Source organism: Protopterus annectens, chromosome 6.part0 (assembly GCF_019279795.1).
Source record: "Protopterus annectens isolate FY-2018-M chromosome 6.part0, PAN1.0, whole genome shotgun sequence".
NCBI classification, from domain to species: Eukaryota; Metazoa; Chordata; order Ceratodontiformes; family Protopteridae; genus Protopterus; species Protopterus annectens.
Genome location: NC_056737.1, coordinates 1,572,574,882 through 1,572,592,695, shown reverse-complemented (window position 1 = coordinate 1,572,592,695; position 17,814 = coordinate 1,572,574,882). Strand labels below are relative to the sequence as shown.

Sequence of the window (17,814 nt, the reverse complement as noted above, 5' to 3'; positions counted from 1 at the left end):
TTCAAACTCAGCTTTTAAAATTATAGGAGATCAGTGAAAATCATAGCACTAAAAATGTGCTTATGCACAAATTTCTTACCCCTAGGGTAGGGGCACAAATCTATAAATTTGCACTCATGATAGGTTCACCCTTTAAAATCAGGACCCTTGTCGTGCTAACTGATGCACCCTGACATTGATGTACTAGAAAATATATCTTTACTGCACCATAAAAGAAATTACATGCCTGTCTTCTTGACTTGCTACACCTGGCAGTTGTAACTATAGTTTATTTAGCTGAATTAGTAGAAAGTTTCTATATTTTTAATTGCCCCAGACATGGTTGTATAAATGTCAGTAAACACGCTTTTCTTATTCTTCTTGTGGCTGCTTCTGTCAGGGGTTGCCATAGCAGATCATCTGCTTCCACTTCCTCCTGTCCTCTATATCTTGCTCTGTCACACCAACCACCTGAATGTCCTCTCATCAAATTCATAAACCTTATCTTAGGCCTTCCTCTTTTCCTCTTGCCTGGCAGCTCCATCCTTAGCATCCTTTCCCAATATACCTAGCATCACTCCTCAGCACATGTCCAAACCAATGCAATCTCACCTGTCTGGCTTTGTCTCCAAACTGTCCAACCTGAGCTGACCCTCTAATAGAGTCATTCCTAATCCCATCCATCCTCATCACACCCAATGCAAATCTTAACATCTTTAACTCTGCCACCTCCAGCTCTGACTCCTGCCATTTTATCAGTGCCACTGTCTCCAACCCATATAACGTAGCTGGCCTCAGTGTCACTACTATCTTGTTGACCTTCCTTTTCACTCTTACAGGTACCCGTCTGTCACAAATCACTTCCTCAGACTCTTCTCCACTCACTCCACCCTGCCTGCACTCTCTTCTTCACCTCTCTTCCACATTCCTAATTACTTTGAACTGTTGATCTCAAGTATTTAAACTCATCTACCTTCACCATCTCTACTCCCTGCATCCTCACCATTCCTCTATCCTCCCTCTCATTCACTCACATATATTCTGTCTTAGTCCTGCTGACCTTCATTCCTCTCCTCTCTAGAGCATATCTCCACCTCTCCAGGGTCTCCTCAACCTGCTCCCTACTCTCACTACAGATCACAATGTCATCTGCAAACATCATAGTCCATGGGGACTCCTGTCTGATCTTGTCTGTCAATCTGTCCATTACCATTGCAAATAAGAAAGGGCTCAGGGCTGATCCTTGATGTAATCTCACCTCCAGATTGAACGCATTTGTCACTCCTACTACAGACTTCAGCACTATCATACTGCCCTCATACATATTCTGTACCACTCTTTCATACTTCTCTGCCACTCCTGACTTCCTCATACAATACCACAACTCCTCTCTAGATACCCTATCATATGCTTTCTCTAAGTCCATAAAGACACAATGCATCTCCTTCTGACCTTCTCTATACTTCTCCAACACCCTTAGAGTAAACACCACATCTGTTGTGGTCCTTCCTAGTATGAAACTGTACTGCTGGTCACTAATCATCCCCTCCCTTCTTAACCTAGCTTCCACTACTCTTTCCCATAACTTCATGCTGTAGCCAATCAGTTTTATCCCTCTGTAGTTACTACAGCTCTGCACATCACCCTTATTCTTAAAAACTGGTACCAGTAGACTTTTTTTTCTACTGCTCAGGCATCCTCTCACTTTCCAAGATTGTGGTAAACAATCTGCTTAAAAACTCCACTGCCATATCTCCTACACACTTCCATGCTTCCACAGGTATGTCATCTGGACCAACAGCCTTTCCATTCTTCATCCTCTTCATAGCTGTCCTTACCTGCTCCTTGTTAATCCATTGCACTTCTTGAGTCACTATCTTCACATTATCCAACCTTCTCTTTCTCTCATTCTCTTCATTCATCAGCCCCTCAAAGTACTTTTTCTGTCTGCTCAACACACTCTCCTCACTTCCCTCATTATCCTTTATCACCCTAACCTGCTGCACATCTTTCTCAGCTCAGACCTACTGGCTATCCAGTCAATACAGGTCATACAGCTTATCCTTAGCCTTTGCAACCTCTCTCTTCACCATGCATGTCATCTTCTTGTATTCCTGTCTACTTTCTTCATCTCTCTGACAATTCCACTTCTTCACCAGCCTCTTCCTCTGTATACTCTCCTGTACTTCCTCATTCCACCACCAGGTCTCCTTGTCTTCCTTCTGTCCAGATGTCACACCAAGCACCTTTCTAGCTGTCTCCCTTATTACCTCTGCTGTGGCTGCCCAGCTATCTGGTAACTCTTCACTGCATCCCAGTACTTGTCTTAACTCTTCCCTGAACTCCAGCTTGCAATAATCATTTCTCTACTTCCACCATTTGATCCTTGGCACTGCCCTCACTCTCGTCCTTTTCTTAATCACCAGCATCATCCTAAAGACCACTATCCTATGCTGCCTAATTACACTTTCCCCCATCATCACTTTGCAGTCTTCAATCTCCTTTAAACTGGCCCTCCTGCATAGGATATACCTCCACTCTTGTACGTCACCCTGTGTTCCTCCCTCTTCTTAACATACATATTCACCAGAGCCATATCCATCCTTTTCGCAAAATCCACTACCATCTGACCTTCTGCATTCCTCTCCTTGACACCATACCTACCCATCATTTCCTCATCCTATCTGTTCACTTCACTAACATGCCCATTAAAATCCACTCCAATCACCACTCTCTCTCTCCATTGGATACACTCTCCACCACTTCATCCAACTCACTGCAGAATTTTTCTTTCTCATCCATTGCACACCCAACTTGCGGTACATATGAACTAACATTCATCATCACACCTTCAATTTCCACCTTCATAATCATCACTCTGTCCGACACTCTTCACCTGCAAAGCACTCTTGACATACTGTTCCTTCAGGATAACACCTACTCCATTTCTCCATGGTAGAACAATTTGAGCCCACCTCCAATACACCTAGCCTTACTCCCCTTCCATCTGGTCTCTTTTATGCCCAATATGTCAACCTTTCTTCTCTCCATCAAATCAGTTTGCTCTCTCCCTTTACCAGTCATACTGCCAACATTCAAAGTTCCTACCCTCACTTTCACACTCCTAACATTCCTTATGTCCTCCTGCCTCCAAGCATGCCTTTCCCCTCTTCTTCTCCTCCTTTGATCATCAGTAGCCCAATTTCCACTAGCACCCTGTTGGCTAACAGTACTGGTGGTCGCTGTCATTAACCCGAGCCTTGACCGATCTGGTATGGAAATCTGTATTGTTGTCTGTATATTTGATCTGGCAAAAATTTTACACCGGATGCTCTTCCTGACATAACCCTCCCCCATTTATCCAGGTGTGGGACTGACATGAAGTAATACACTGGCTTGTGCATCTCTAATGGCTGGGTTAGTAAACACACTTTTATGCTGCAGCAAAATATGTTACAACATATCTGACACCTTCTGCCTAGAAAGGAATCACAGTTCCAAGTATTTCTAAGCAAACCACAGACAACCTCCAATGTTCTTGCCCATATAACTACTTTTAATGCAATTTCTGCCTTCCCTGGGAAAAAAAATGATTTTGCTCATTTTATTTCCATATGATATGTACTTAGAACAACATTACAAAACATTGTTGCCACCTGACCAAAATATTGCCTATAAACTCTTATTTTTTTGCACAAAACATATTGAATTTTTCCACACCTTGTATTCTTTCTGCTTAATGTAACATTATAGAAGTTCTATAATGCATAATTATACAAACACACACACACACACACACACACACACACACACACACACACACACACACACACACACACACACACACACATAGATGTGACCATCAATTACAGCCAGTTGTATGACTGTATGTACCTTAGATATTTGCTTGTGATCAAATGAATAAATAGACAATGAACTAAAAATATCTATTCAATTTGCTGCCATCAGAACCACACAGTACAACCCATTGTAATACCCCCATAACTTTTCAACTTCTTAGTGCAAGAATCAGGAATAAAGGCACAAATTAGGCAGATTTTAAATATTGCCCTTGTATACTTACTAAATTGCTGGCATAACAGATTTTGCATTAACAAGCATTTTCAGAAGATATATGTCTGTCATCATTTAGTGACTGCAATTTACAATAATTTGCCAGAAAACCACAAATTTTATGAGGAACAGACCAAATATTTGAGGTAGAATTGTGGAGAGTTGAGTACTATTTTCTCTACCGAGACATCCACACACACATACTACAGTGTATGTTTTGCACAGTACAGCATCTCAGCTCCTGTTTGTGTGTTTTGCACAATATAGTATCTCAGTTCCTGTTTAGTGAAACTGATAGGATCTGGATCATACAGTATGACATGGTCAGCACTCCTCTCCAATGCTTGACTTTCTGTAATGGCACTGCAAGGCAATATGCTGAGTCAGACACTCCATTGTTTGACTTTTTGTACTTGTATTGCTGGTGTGTTGGATACTTTCTTACCTAGAAAGGGTACAGGGTCAAACAATAATGCTATCGACAGCCTAGAGGATGGATAGACACATGAATCAGCTGTCTATTTTATTGTGAGGTAGTCCATTTGATTACTTTTTTAAAATAAATTAACTAGGTTAAACAGGCAGGACTTTCCACTGACAAAGCTATATTGGTCAGACATCAGGGTCAAGAGATTTTAAAAGTCTAGATGAATGAGATCGGAGATGATATGCTGCATAGCTTTGTATATGTAAAATTTAAGGGGCTGAAGGTTGGCATAATGATTAATGTGTTTACCTCATAGACAGGAAGAACAGGGTTTGAATTTCACCAAGGGAAATTGTCTATGAACCTATGAACTTACAGCGAGATCAAAAGGTCTATAGTTACCAAGGTCCATGGCTGGGCTGCCCTATTGTAATGGTATTACAATGGCTGTTTTCTAAGCTTCAATAATGTAACCAGTGGAGTGGTTTAGATTAAAGAGGTTAAGTAGAGGTTCAGATAAGCCATATTTGAAATGGATAATTGGACAACCTGGTATATTATTAGGACCCACAGTTGAGGTGCTCTTAGCTTTTGAGAAGACTGAGGGAACTTGTTTCCGTAGCAACTAAATGGAGTGACTGGGATTGTGGAATCAGTGGAATAGATATAACTGTAGGTTAAGTAAAATTTGCATCAAATTTGTCATCCAAGATATTAGTTATTTTATTTGAGTCATAGTGTGCAATATTATTGTGGACTAGCTCTGAACATTGTAGGGTATTAGTTTTTAACTTCCTTATGCAGTTAAAGTAAGATTTTCTAGTCATTTATGGATTTAGCAGCTATTTTAAGTTCATAGTCAGCTCTGAGCTTCAAATGGTTTGCTTAAGCTCTTTAGTTTCTTAAATGCGATCTTAAGGTGGGCAGAATGAGATATCTTATAACCTTTAAGCAATTTATTTTTCATGTTATATAATTCATTTATATGGCTATCCCACCCCAGGGGTTTATATTTACGTCTTATTATATTGGGTGAAGATAGGGACCGTCTTATCAATGCATGGGGACCTGAGGGTGTTTTGCAACTTGCAACAAGCTGTGAAGGGTTAATTAGTCTTGTTTATGCTGATTTGGACATCTAGAAATTTAAATGGGGTGCCCCAAGGAATTTTGTCATGAGATGATGAGACCCTTAACAAATACTGACACTTCTCACAATTATCAGTAGGACTGATGACATGAGAAAAATTATACCCAGAAACAGAGGGATTAAATTCAATGCTCTAAAACTGTATCTCTGTTACTACACATGTATGAATGTGTTCAAGTTACAAGAGCGACTCAAGTTTGGGCATTTTTGTTAAGAATCCTTGCATCAAGTAGAACCATGTTAATGTGTTCCAAATTATAATTTGCTAGGTTGTAATGTACATCACATGGACTCTGCCTAAAATGGCATAAAGGATTTAGCCATAATAAAAAAAACCTTGGTAAGAGAGGTGCAGACCATTCCTGGCAAAAACAAAACAGGCTTGTCAGCCATTTTATTTCAACACAGTAAAACACTAGAGTAACCCCAGCTGCATAGCTAATTATTAAAGCTAATTATCTTGTGTTTGAATCTCAGCATCATTCTGGGTGATGGTAAATTACCGCTGAAGACCATTGCCTTTCCTAACTCAGACAAATGCGTAACAGGCTCAGTCATATCCTACAGGATTTGAAGAATTAAAGTCCATCTGTCCTCACTATCAGATTTGTAGGAAATAAGGATCTAATCCAACTTTCTATTAAAAATATTGCTGCACCCTGTTTGGAATCCTTAGCTAAACTGGACACAACTGGCTTACCCCAAAACTAATATTACAGCGGCAAGGTAAAATCACACAGACTGTTTATTGTTAGCACTTTTGTACAATTATTCCAATGTACTTCTTCAGACAATATTATCCAGTTAACCATGGTTTAAAAAGGGTAAATAATTAAACCAATTAAATAAATTAATTAAATATCACAAGACCATTTAATACAATTAAAGGGATATTCCCCACATATTAACAATACACAAACATATAAATTTAAAAATAACACAATATATAAGGTTATCAAACCATTTCGTACTGTTCATATCAACCTGCAGTACTTAACAATAAATATTGAACAATTAAACATTAAACTTTTACAATCAACCAGAGATGCTTGTTAATAAATATTATTTTTGGTTTCAAAAAACTTTGCAGCCACAAGCAGACATTTAACCATCTATATATACATAGTTTGTTACCTGTCCAACGCTTTTAATTTTAACAAGCATTTAATAGAACATGCTTCATTCAAACCTGGATACACATGTGCATTTGTCTGCAATTGCCATATCAATTCACGTTCCTCAAGCTTAAGTTACCAGGGACCACCTTGAAGATTTTTATGAATACAATCCACTGTAGTGAATTGAAAATTATGTGTTTTGAACACAAGTATGTGCCTAGCCAAGGCATTAGTATTGATGTTCCTGGCAATACTATAAATATGTTCATATACACGTTGTTTAAACGGACACTCAGTTTTACCTAAACTAAAAGCTGAGCAATGAGTCTCAGTTTAATTCTTACTCCAAAACTACATCTGATTTTCCTTGTTAGTAGTCTTTATCTCTTGAAGGAAGACATTTTTCTGGCTGTTGGAACTGGAAATATCATTAGGACTGTATTCCTTTTAATTTAACCACATTCAAAATTAACAGACAATCCTAGATCAAGCACTTAAGTTATCTCACTATTTAAGTTTTAAAATCTCAGCAAAATGACTGAGAAAACCTGTGAAACTGACAGTAAGAATTTCTGTTAGGCTGCTTAGCAATAGCCAGACATGAATAAAAAGATGTCTGTGTGGGAAAAAGTATATATCTACACTAAACAGTAGCAGTTCTACATTACACATCTGTCAATCTGAATTGTAAAATTGGAATGATCTGCTTCACTAAACAGTCACAGACAAAAAGTCAGGGGCAAGGAGTTTCAAATCACTCTGAAAAGAGAAACTCAAACATAAAACATTTAAATATCCCCTCCTCTTTGAAATCAGTCCTTTCAGTTAGCACTGGTTGTTGGGTCAGACTAATTGAATCAGGAGTGAGTCAAACCAATGATAACCTGACAAAGGCAGAACACGTGGAGCGAGGTCAGCTCACTGAATCAAGAGTGAGTCAAACCAATGATAACCTGGCAAGGGGAAGACACGTGGAGCCAGGTCAGCTCACTGAATCAAGAGTGAGTCAAACCAATGATAACTTGGCAAGGGCAGGACACGTGGAGTGATGTCAGCTCACTGAAGCAGGAGTGAGTCAAACCAATGATGACCTGACAAGGGCAGGACACAGAGTGAGGTCAGCTCACTGAATCAAGAGTGAGTCAAACCAATGATAACCTGACAAGGGCAGGACACGTGGAGCGAGGTCAGCTCACTGAATCAGGAGTGAGTCAAACTAATGATAACTTGACAAGGGCAGGACACATGGAGTGAGGTCAGCTCACTGAATCAAGAGTGAGTCAAACCAATGATAACCTGACAAAGGCAGGACACGTGGAGCGAGGTCAGCTCACTGAATCAGGAGTGAGTCAAACTAATGATAACTTGACAAGGGCAGGACACATGGAGTGAGGTCAGCTCACTGAATCAAGAGTGAGTCAAACCAATGATAACCTGACAAAGGCAGGGCATGTGGAGCAAGGTCAGCTCACTGAATCAGGAGTGAGTCAAACCAATGATAACCTGACAAGGGCAGGACACGTAGAGCAAGGTCAGCTCACTGAATCAGGAGTGAGTCAAACCAATGATGACCTGACAAGGGCAGGACACGTGGAGTGAGGTCAGCTCACTGAATCAAGAGTGAATCAAACTAATGATAACCTGACAAGGGCAGGACACGTAGAGTGAGGTCAGCTTACTGAATCAAGAGTGAGTCAAACCAATGATAACATGACAAGGGCAGGACACGTAGAGCAAGGTCAGCTCACTGAATCAGGAGTGAGTCAAACCAATGATGACCTGACAAGGGCAGGACACGTAGAGCAAGGTCAGCTCACTGAATCAGGAGTGAGTCAAACCAATGATAACATGACAAGGGCAGGACACGTGGAGCGAGGTCAGCTCACTGAATCAGGAGTGAGTCAAACCAATGATAACCTGACAAAGGCAGGACACGTAGAGCAAGGTCAGCTCATTGAATCAGGAGTGAGTCAAACCAATGATAACATGACAAGGGCAGGACACATGGAGTGAGGTCAGCTCACTGAATCAAGAGTGAGTCAAACCAATGATAACCTGACAAAGGCAGAACACATGGAGCGAGGTCAGCTCACTGAATCAGGAGTGAGTCAAGTCAATGATAACATGACAAGGGCAGAACACATGGAGCGAGGTCAGCTCACTGAATCAGGAGTGAGTCAAACCAATGATAACCTGACAAAGGCAGGACACGTAGAGCAAGGTCAGCTCATTGAATCAGGAGTGAGTCAAACCAATGATAACATGACAAGGGCAGGACACGTGGAGCGAGGTCAGCTCACTGAATCAGGAGTGAGTCAAGTCAATGATAACATGACAAGGGCAGGACACGTGGAGTGAGGTCAGCTCACTGAATCAGGAGTGAATCAAACTAATGATAACCTGACAAGGGCAGGACACGTAGCGTGAGGTCAGCTTACTGAATCAAGAGTGAGTCAAACCAATGATAACCTAGAGCAGGACTCAGAGAGAGATGAGCTGGCTGAATCAGGAGTGAGCCAAAGAGAAGATGCATGCTAGTTTGTTTGAAGGCAACATTTTGTGCAGAACACATTTCACAAGAGCAGAATTAAGTCTGAGTGAAAACAGATTTTGGAAACAATCTAAAAACACATGGTAGAAACTCATTTGCACAGTGCCATATGTTATATGCTTCTGTTCAGCCAACTGTCATTCATAATTTGAGCTCTCCATCAGGATATATATATATATATATATATATATATATATATATATATATATATATATATATATGTGTGTGTGTGTGTGTGTGTGTGTGTGTATCTCATGCAGAACTTTTAAACATGAGGCAAAAATTAATTGACTAAATCAGTGTTACTTAACAAAACAACCATCACTTTCCTTTCCCTTGTTAAAAGGCTATAAAAAGTCAGGAGCATTCTTCTTAACTTAGAATGTTAATACAGCACACATTATTAATTCACAACTGATCAAAATGTTAAACTAGGAATGATGGTCGAGAAGAGATATCACTATGCCAATACCAAAACCCTAAACCTAGAAGGTTAATCTAGTTATCATATTACTGCATCAGTACCTAGGAAAGAAATCCAGTTAAGCAATGAAACATATGACATCATTCATTTCTATGGGAAGCAGTTTTCCAGCAAACTTCACATTCTCTTGGCTTCCTGACATGATTGCAAGGCTGCTTAATTCACAGAAAAGAAATACAACCCCCCAGATTTAGTATTCCTCTGTGCAGGACTAGCTTAGTCCTGCATGGAGGCGGCCATTTAGGAGCAGGATGGCAGCCTGCCATGCATAGTAATGAGGCGCGCTGCCTGAGCTCCTAGTCTTACATGGAGTGTGTAAGAGTGCAGGGGGAATGTCTGAGAGCAGAGCTCTCAGAATATACATGCCCCCGCAATGAAGAACTGCAGAAAGGGGTAAGAAATGAGCGAGACCGCTCATAGGTGTCTGCATATCCCCACCAACATTCCCCTCATATACAACTGCAAGTAAATACATATAAAATGAAAAAAATATATATATTTTTTTTTAAACCCGATTAAAGCTAACCACAGGTGCGTGGGTGTGCCCATTGCTTAGCTATGGTTAATGCAGCTTAAATGGCTGAAGAGGATAACAAGGAAGACATATGCAAATAAAGCAGCATAGCAATAGTGTAGTGGGCAGAGCATTCGCCTTACGAGCAGGCATTCCCGGTTCGAGTCCCACTGCAGCACATTCCATTTTCCATTGCAAAGCAGGTTATGACTAATATTTTTGTTGCATAACCCACTAAATAACATATATTTATGAACTGGGGTACTGCAGTAAATGCACATGTGAGGTGTCAGTGTCATAATGAATAAAGTACCAGTAAGCAGATTTAAGCACCAATAAGCAGTAGTAAGCATGTTTAAGCAATAGTAAGCGAGCTTAAGCCCATTTGTGTGGGGTTAGCAATGCGCACACAGGTTAAGCAATTCAAAAGCTAAGTCTCTGTAAGCATATGTAACCGGAGGTTAGCATTGCTTACCCTGACGCAAACCCACTTACAAATGCTCAAAAGTGCCTTAATCACTCTGTATCCAAAGGCCCTTGTTCTGCCCATCAACAAAATAAACAGCCCTGCAGGTCTTGAACCCAGGACCCTATACACTATAGTCACAGTAGTTAACCACCAAGCCATCACAGCAGTACAGAAGAATGAGGTATCAGCAAACAAGTCTTCACTATAGTAAAATCAAACTGAACCTGTGAAAGGAATCGGTATACAGACATATGTTCCATACCCCACTACATAACAAATATGTGAAATGGAGTACAGCAGTAAGCCCAGAAGTCAGGTGTAATTGTAACAGAGTGTTGAAGTCCCTAATAAAACACAAGGATCCCATACAGTGTACGTACACATGAATCATGGATACCAGGCATACATATAAGGTGTAATGAATAATAACTCAATGCCAAAAAGGAATTATAATGCAAAGTCTAATGTAAGCAATGCTAAGCATTGCACAGGCCAGCTAACTCAATGTGCCTAGTGTTATACCCCTTTAAACAATGCCCAACCCTAGGTAAGCAGGTGTGCCCATAGCCTAGCCTTTTCAAAACTGGCCAATCACAGAAAAGTGCAGGAAACCAGCTCTACTTAAATCCAAGAGGTGGGAATACATCTCATAACTGGTTGTAGCTTCCCCTTGCAGGCACAATGGCAGTAAGGGGAGAAGGTGTGTGCTTTTGGGTGTACCGTTGGTGCATCCAGGAGTCCAGAGTCATGGCAGGACTCCTTGTCAAAGACCATGACCAGAGACTGCTGCAGGGCCAGTACCAGGGCTCCCAATATAAGGCAGAGGCCTAGGACCATCTCGCCCATGACCTCACCAGTGCCAATGACATACCCCGAACTGGTGAGCAGGTCAGGCATCACTATGCTGACCTGAAGTGGTGTAAGGGGGACCTCTTGGAGCAGTAGATCCAAGAGGCTAGAGTAGTAGGGGATGTTCCAGTTGCATGTAAGTATCACCCCACTATGTGTATAATAATTGCCAGCTCAGGTATATTATGGATAGGTATGGCTAAATATTCCTCTTATGTCCCCCACAGCTGCAATGGAGTGGGCCACAAACCAGGAGGTCCACGTCAGTCACCTGGCGAGGTTGCAATGAAAGGCAGGTCAGTAATACTCGTGCATTTACTGCCATAGGAAATAAAACTAAAAGTAGTAGTAAATCAATTGCCTATATAAAACCTGTATTGTTCAAGGCAAGTACTGCATACACTGGAGAATACAGCAGGAAGAGTCTCATATAGCATGTATATAAATAAAAGCGTAACAGCCTGACAATAAAGGTCTAACTGCTGGACTGCACGTGTATACTCTGGTATCATATGGTAATGTAGATTTGCAATCATGTAATAGTACTGTTGTATTAAGCACTGTTATCCACACCATGCACCATCAATTAAATGTGTAGGAATGCCTGTATATGACAGGTGTAATCCTCAGAGGCCATTTAGTACAACTGAGAGACACATAGGCAGTAAACAGGGAAAATGCAGACAACAAAACCCGAACAGCACATGCAACTGAGATGTGAACTGTTGTTTTTTTAGCACACACAGCCATGGTTCGAATCCTGCCAGTGGTAGTACTCTGCATACAGAATCATACCCCACAACTGTACAGAATGTCCAGTAAAGTGGCCCATATCTGTTGCCTATCAACCTGTCCCCCTGGGAAATCAGTGGAATGATCCCAGATGTATAGGCAGCACACAGGAAATACAACTGATTGACACACATCTATGAGAACAAAGCTGTCACACTAGCAACTCCCCAATATCTTATGAGACCAAGAAGCCACGTATGTCCCATTTACACCCCAACTTGTCAAGCTATGGTCAGAGTGTGTACAGTAACAGAGTGAGATGTATGTGCATAATAGTAATGTGGACTCTGGTACTGTGTATGAGAACATTCAGGTAGTGCTAATAAACATTTCTCCCACGGGTCTGTCAGATACCAACACTGTGCCCAGAAATACAAGAAAGATACCCGGTACTGGTACTGTTTACATTGGTATTGTATGGCAGTGTGACTGATGCACTTGCTCTGAATAATGAGGTATTATACATCACTGTCACCCACACTGTCCTACAGCATATAACTGTCTAGGAAATCTGTAAAAGAGTGTTATAATACAAGGTCAGAGTGAAAAAAGTACAGGGGATTAATAAGACAAAAAGCAAATAGGAGATATATAGCAATAGCTATATAGCAGACATAACTGTGATGGACAGTGCTTATGTTGTAGCAGACACAGCCATGGTCTGAATTCTGGGAGTGGAAGTAGGCTGCATACAGAATCATACCCCACAACTGTACAGATGAGGCCTGAATGTCCAGTATATGGGCCCATATCTGCTGCCTGTCCCCCTTGTAAGTCTGTGGGATGATCCCAGATGTTAGCCAGCAAACAGAGAATACACGTGATTGTCAAACATCTATGAGAACAAATCTGTCACTGTAGCAACTCCCGAAACTGTTAGGAGAGTAATATTTCAAGTATGTCCTATCTACACTCAAATGTTGTCAAGCTGTGACCAGAGTGTGTACAGTAACAGAGTGAGATGTATGTGTATAATACTAATGTGTAATCTGGAGGTCTGTGTGGCAACAGTCAGGTAGTGCTAAAAAACATTGCTCCTACAGGTACGTTGGATATCAACACTGTGCTGAGAAATAAAGACCATTACAACATGTACTGGTAATGTTCACTCTGGTATTGTAGGGAATTGTGAGTGTTGCAGTATCTCTGAATAATAAAGCATCACTGATCATTGTCACCCATGCTGTGCTACATAATATAACTGTGTAGGAAAGCATGTATATGTGTGTGTCAGGTCACTAAAGGTAGAAGAGGGCAATATTCTAGATATGTCCCTGCACACCAGCATGTGTTCAACACATGGCCAGAGTCTGTGCAGAAGAGTTGGATAGCTATGTGCACAATATCAACCTGGAATCTGGGAGTATGTGTAGAAACAGTTAGTGTTAACAAACATTCCCTCCACATGTATACCAGGTAAGAGTGTTATACTGCAGGTAAAACCAGTTCATGTGTATTGATGATGACAGCCATATCACTGTCTAAACTAAGGCTATAGGGTAGTGTAGTAAGACATGTAAGGAACAGATAACAGCACTGACTAGGAAAGTAATGTGGACTACAGGAATATATTAGTTGTTAATTGACATCTTTCTCCCCCCACACCATATCTCCAACAATAATCAACATACCCACCATAACTGGTATGTAATGACACCTATGTTCTGATCATGTTCAGTTGTTTGATAAATATTTTAATTGTTCCAGTGCATGTGCTATATTGAATTATTCCAACATTGATGGCATGGTGCCATCAATGTACCTGCATGCTGTTCTTATTACCACTGTGGTCCCATACATGCATGTGTTCTGTTTGCTATGCAACTGCTCCGTATCTGGTGTCTGGGTTAATGGGAATATCTATACATGCTGTTATACCTAACCCTGAAATGTGTTGCCTATTACTAACCCACATATGATGATAAAATCTAAACACTATAGCACGCTTGGGAAGGCTGGTCTCAGAAGACCCACCTATCCCACCTCAGCTGGCCATGGCACTGGGCACCAGCATGTCTGGGGCCCAAACCAGGACCTCCATGTCCGTTGGTCCTGCTCCACCTTCGGGTGGAACCGCCTCATGGGATGGGCCCCCCCCCCTGGGAGCGGGCACAGACAGGCACCTGCCATCTGTCGCCAGGTCAGGGTCATGGTGGGTAGAGAGATCAACCAGCAGCTTGGTGATCTTCTATGCCAGCTTGAGGGCCATGTGTCACATCAAGAGCATCAGTCTGGCACTGCAACTCACCCCCCAGCACAGCCACCATTGGGGCTGTGAAGGTGCAGTAGTGACTGCCCATGGGTGGGGATCTCAGTCCCACTGCTTCCACTAGGGGGCTCATGGGCTTCTGATTTTCCAAAACCTCTCCCCATCAAGGTGTTTACCCCCCACATGTGTCATATACTGCCCCTGTATGCGTCTTGTTTATCTTGTCTGTTAACCTACCCAACCTACCTCACCAAATATACCTACTACCCTCCCAAACATTCCACTCTTACCTGGAAAAAAAGGGCAATCTGTTCCCACAAAAAAATCTCACCCCATACATAGCTGTCCATTTTGCATGTGTCCACTGGACACATGTAATCTGGCCTAATTGGCCTCACAACTTATTATTGTTGTCCTCATCCCTTTCCAGGGGTTTGAGTGTCCAAATCTACCTCCAAATTCAGTGTATATGCACAGCTGTTGCTGTAGAAGAAATGGGCAGCTATGGACCTTCCCTACACCCTTCCTGCACATCCCTGGCTATTTTTTCTACTGTCTTTCCCTCTTTGTGCCCATTTTTTCGCCACTTTCCTATCAACCACTTTTTCTTTTCTTTTAAAGAAATTAGTGTGGGGGTAAGCGGGAGTAAGCACTTTTAAGCAGCAGTAAGCAGGTTTAAGCCAGTTTGCATGGAGGCAAGCAATGCCTGCACTGGTTAAGCAATTTAGAAGCTAACTGAGTATAAGAAACTGTAACCGGACGTTAGCAGTGCTTATCTTCATGCAAACCCTCGCAAACCCGCTTACAATTGCTCAAAAGTGCCTTAATCACTCTGTATCCAATGGCCTTTGTTCTGCCCAGCAACAAAATAAACAGCCTCTGCAAGGCTCAAACCCAAGACCCTACACATCATAGACAAATTGATTTACCACTAAGCCATGTTAGATATATATAAGCCTAATGTATTCACAAACATATCATCCAGACTAGTTATTCAACAGTACAGAGAATGTATTCCAACATGCAGATGTGTGTGTGTGTAAATATAATAATATCTAAACAGATACAACATCTCTCTCTCTCTCTATATATATATATATATATATATATATATATATATATATGTGTGTGTGTGTGTGTATATATATATATATATATACACACATATATATATATATATATATATATATATATATATATATATATATATATATATATATATATATATATACACACACCAAAAAGCCCTTGGTGTACGATATGACAAACCACATATGATATGATAATCCACCAAGAAAACACTCCAGCACTGAAAAAATACAGCAGCAAAGTGATGCAAAAGGAGTATTTATTCAGAATATGGTCTGCAGCACAGACTGGTTTTGCTGCATGGCGTCATCAGTGTGAGTCTTAGTAAGCAACCAACACATATTTATACAGCAGCGTTTAAAGACATAAGGCACCTCCTACATGTTTATGTATATATTTTCCCTCAAATTCCAATAAAATGGATCAGTTATGAAAGTATCTAATATATCTCAAAACTACAAGCCACAACAAGAAAAAACACAACCCCCAAGAAATATATATATATATATATATATATATATATATATATATATATATATATATATACATTCATACTGATATCAAGATCATACCTAATAGAGAAATACACCCTACCATTGGTCATTAAGTCCCGGTTTAAATAGGACCCCTAAGTTAATAATCCATCTACGTTTTTTGTTCAACAATATTTTATGTCTAAAAGACTCATTCATGCCTTGTCCTTTCACCATATCAATGCCTACAAATACAAAATGGGCAGTGCTATGCACCAGTGTGTGCTTAGATAAGGCACTTCGGATATGCTTGCATTTTGTATCACTAATATGCAAAGCTGTCCTCTGTGTTAAAGTACATGAATTTTGCCCTATATAAAAAGCTCCACATTGGCATACCGCCATGTAAATAACCCATGCACTTGTACATTTAATCAAATATCGAATATCATAACCTTTACTGGTGTTAACCAAAGTAAAAGACTGAGTTTTTGAAATTAACTTACAATATTTACAATGACCACAATATCTGCTACCCACCCCTATATGTTGTAGTTCTATAGATGGATAGTTAGCTTTTTGAAGGAAGAAAAATATTGTCCCAAGGATTTACCCTTGCGATAACCAAAACTGTATTTCTCATCTACTAGTGTGGCAAAAAATGGGTCAGATTATAATACATGCCAATATTTGGAAATTACTGTTTTAATCCTGAAAGTATTACTACCAAAAGTGGTAATAAATCTCAATTTACCCTTGTTGGATCTCTGTAGGATCTCTGTAGTCCATGAGAATCATGTAATAAACTGGTTCTGCTATAAGTATTGGACTGTGAATAAGCCTTATCAACAATTGACTCACAATAACCTCTGTTTAAAAACCATGATTTCAAACACGAGGCCTGCCTCTCATACTCCTGGTCACCTGAACATATTCTCCTTATTCTCTGGAACTGGGCTTTGGGTATGTTAGCAATAATATGGCTGGGATGGCAGCTGCTGGCATGTAACACTGAATTTTTTGAAAAAGGCTTCCTATAGAGATTAGTAATCATAGTCCCATCTATAGCCCTGGTAACATTTACATCTAAAAAAAATCAGTGGTAAATAAATCTATTTTTCCACTGAATTTAATGCCATACTTGTTACTATTTAAGTAAATAACAAAAGCTAGAAACAGCTGTCCCTCCCTGCCAAACCACCCAACAATCATCCATCTGCGCCACATTGTTAACTGGGATGAAAATTTGTTGTCATGATTATAGATTTACTGAACTTCAAAATAACCCATAAAGTGGTCGGCATAACTTGGGGCAAATGATAGTTGAAAGTGAAAGCATTATGTTCCAATACCAATTGTAGCATAGATGACAAAAATTCTATTCCAGGTTCCCTGAATGAACCAAACTGTTGCATCCAATACCGAACAGCCATAATACCCCCCCCCCCCATGGGGGATACTAGTATATAATGATTGCACATCCAAAGTACCCATATATGCATCATTAGAAACCTGTAAATCGTCCATCAGTTGCAAAAGTTGTTTGGTGTCCCTAGGGTTAGGGACACCAAACAACTTTTGCAACTGATGGACGAAATAAAGAAGAGGTTTAAGTTTAAACTCCAAGTATTCACAG

At 40.5% G+C, this 17,814-nt stretch overlaps 1 protein-coding gene across 1 annotated transcript in view; it reads right to left on the bottom strand.

Annotated features, from left to right (window-relative positions):
- Positions 1 to 17,814, bottom strand: part of LOC122804006 (solute carrier family 15 member 2-like) — a 748,008-nt gene that overhangs the window by 18,350 nt on the left and 711,844 nt on the right. The gene's annotated exons all lie outside the window — the stretch shown is intronic.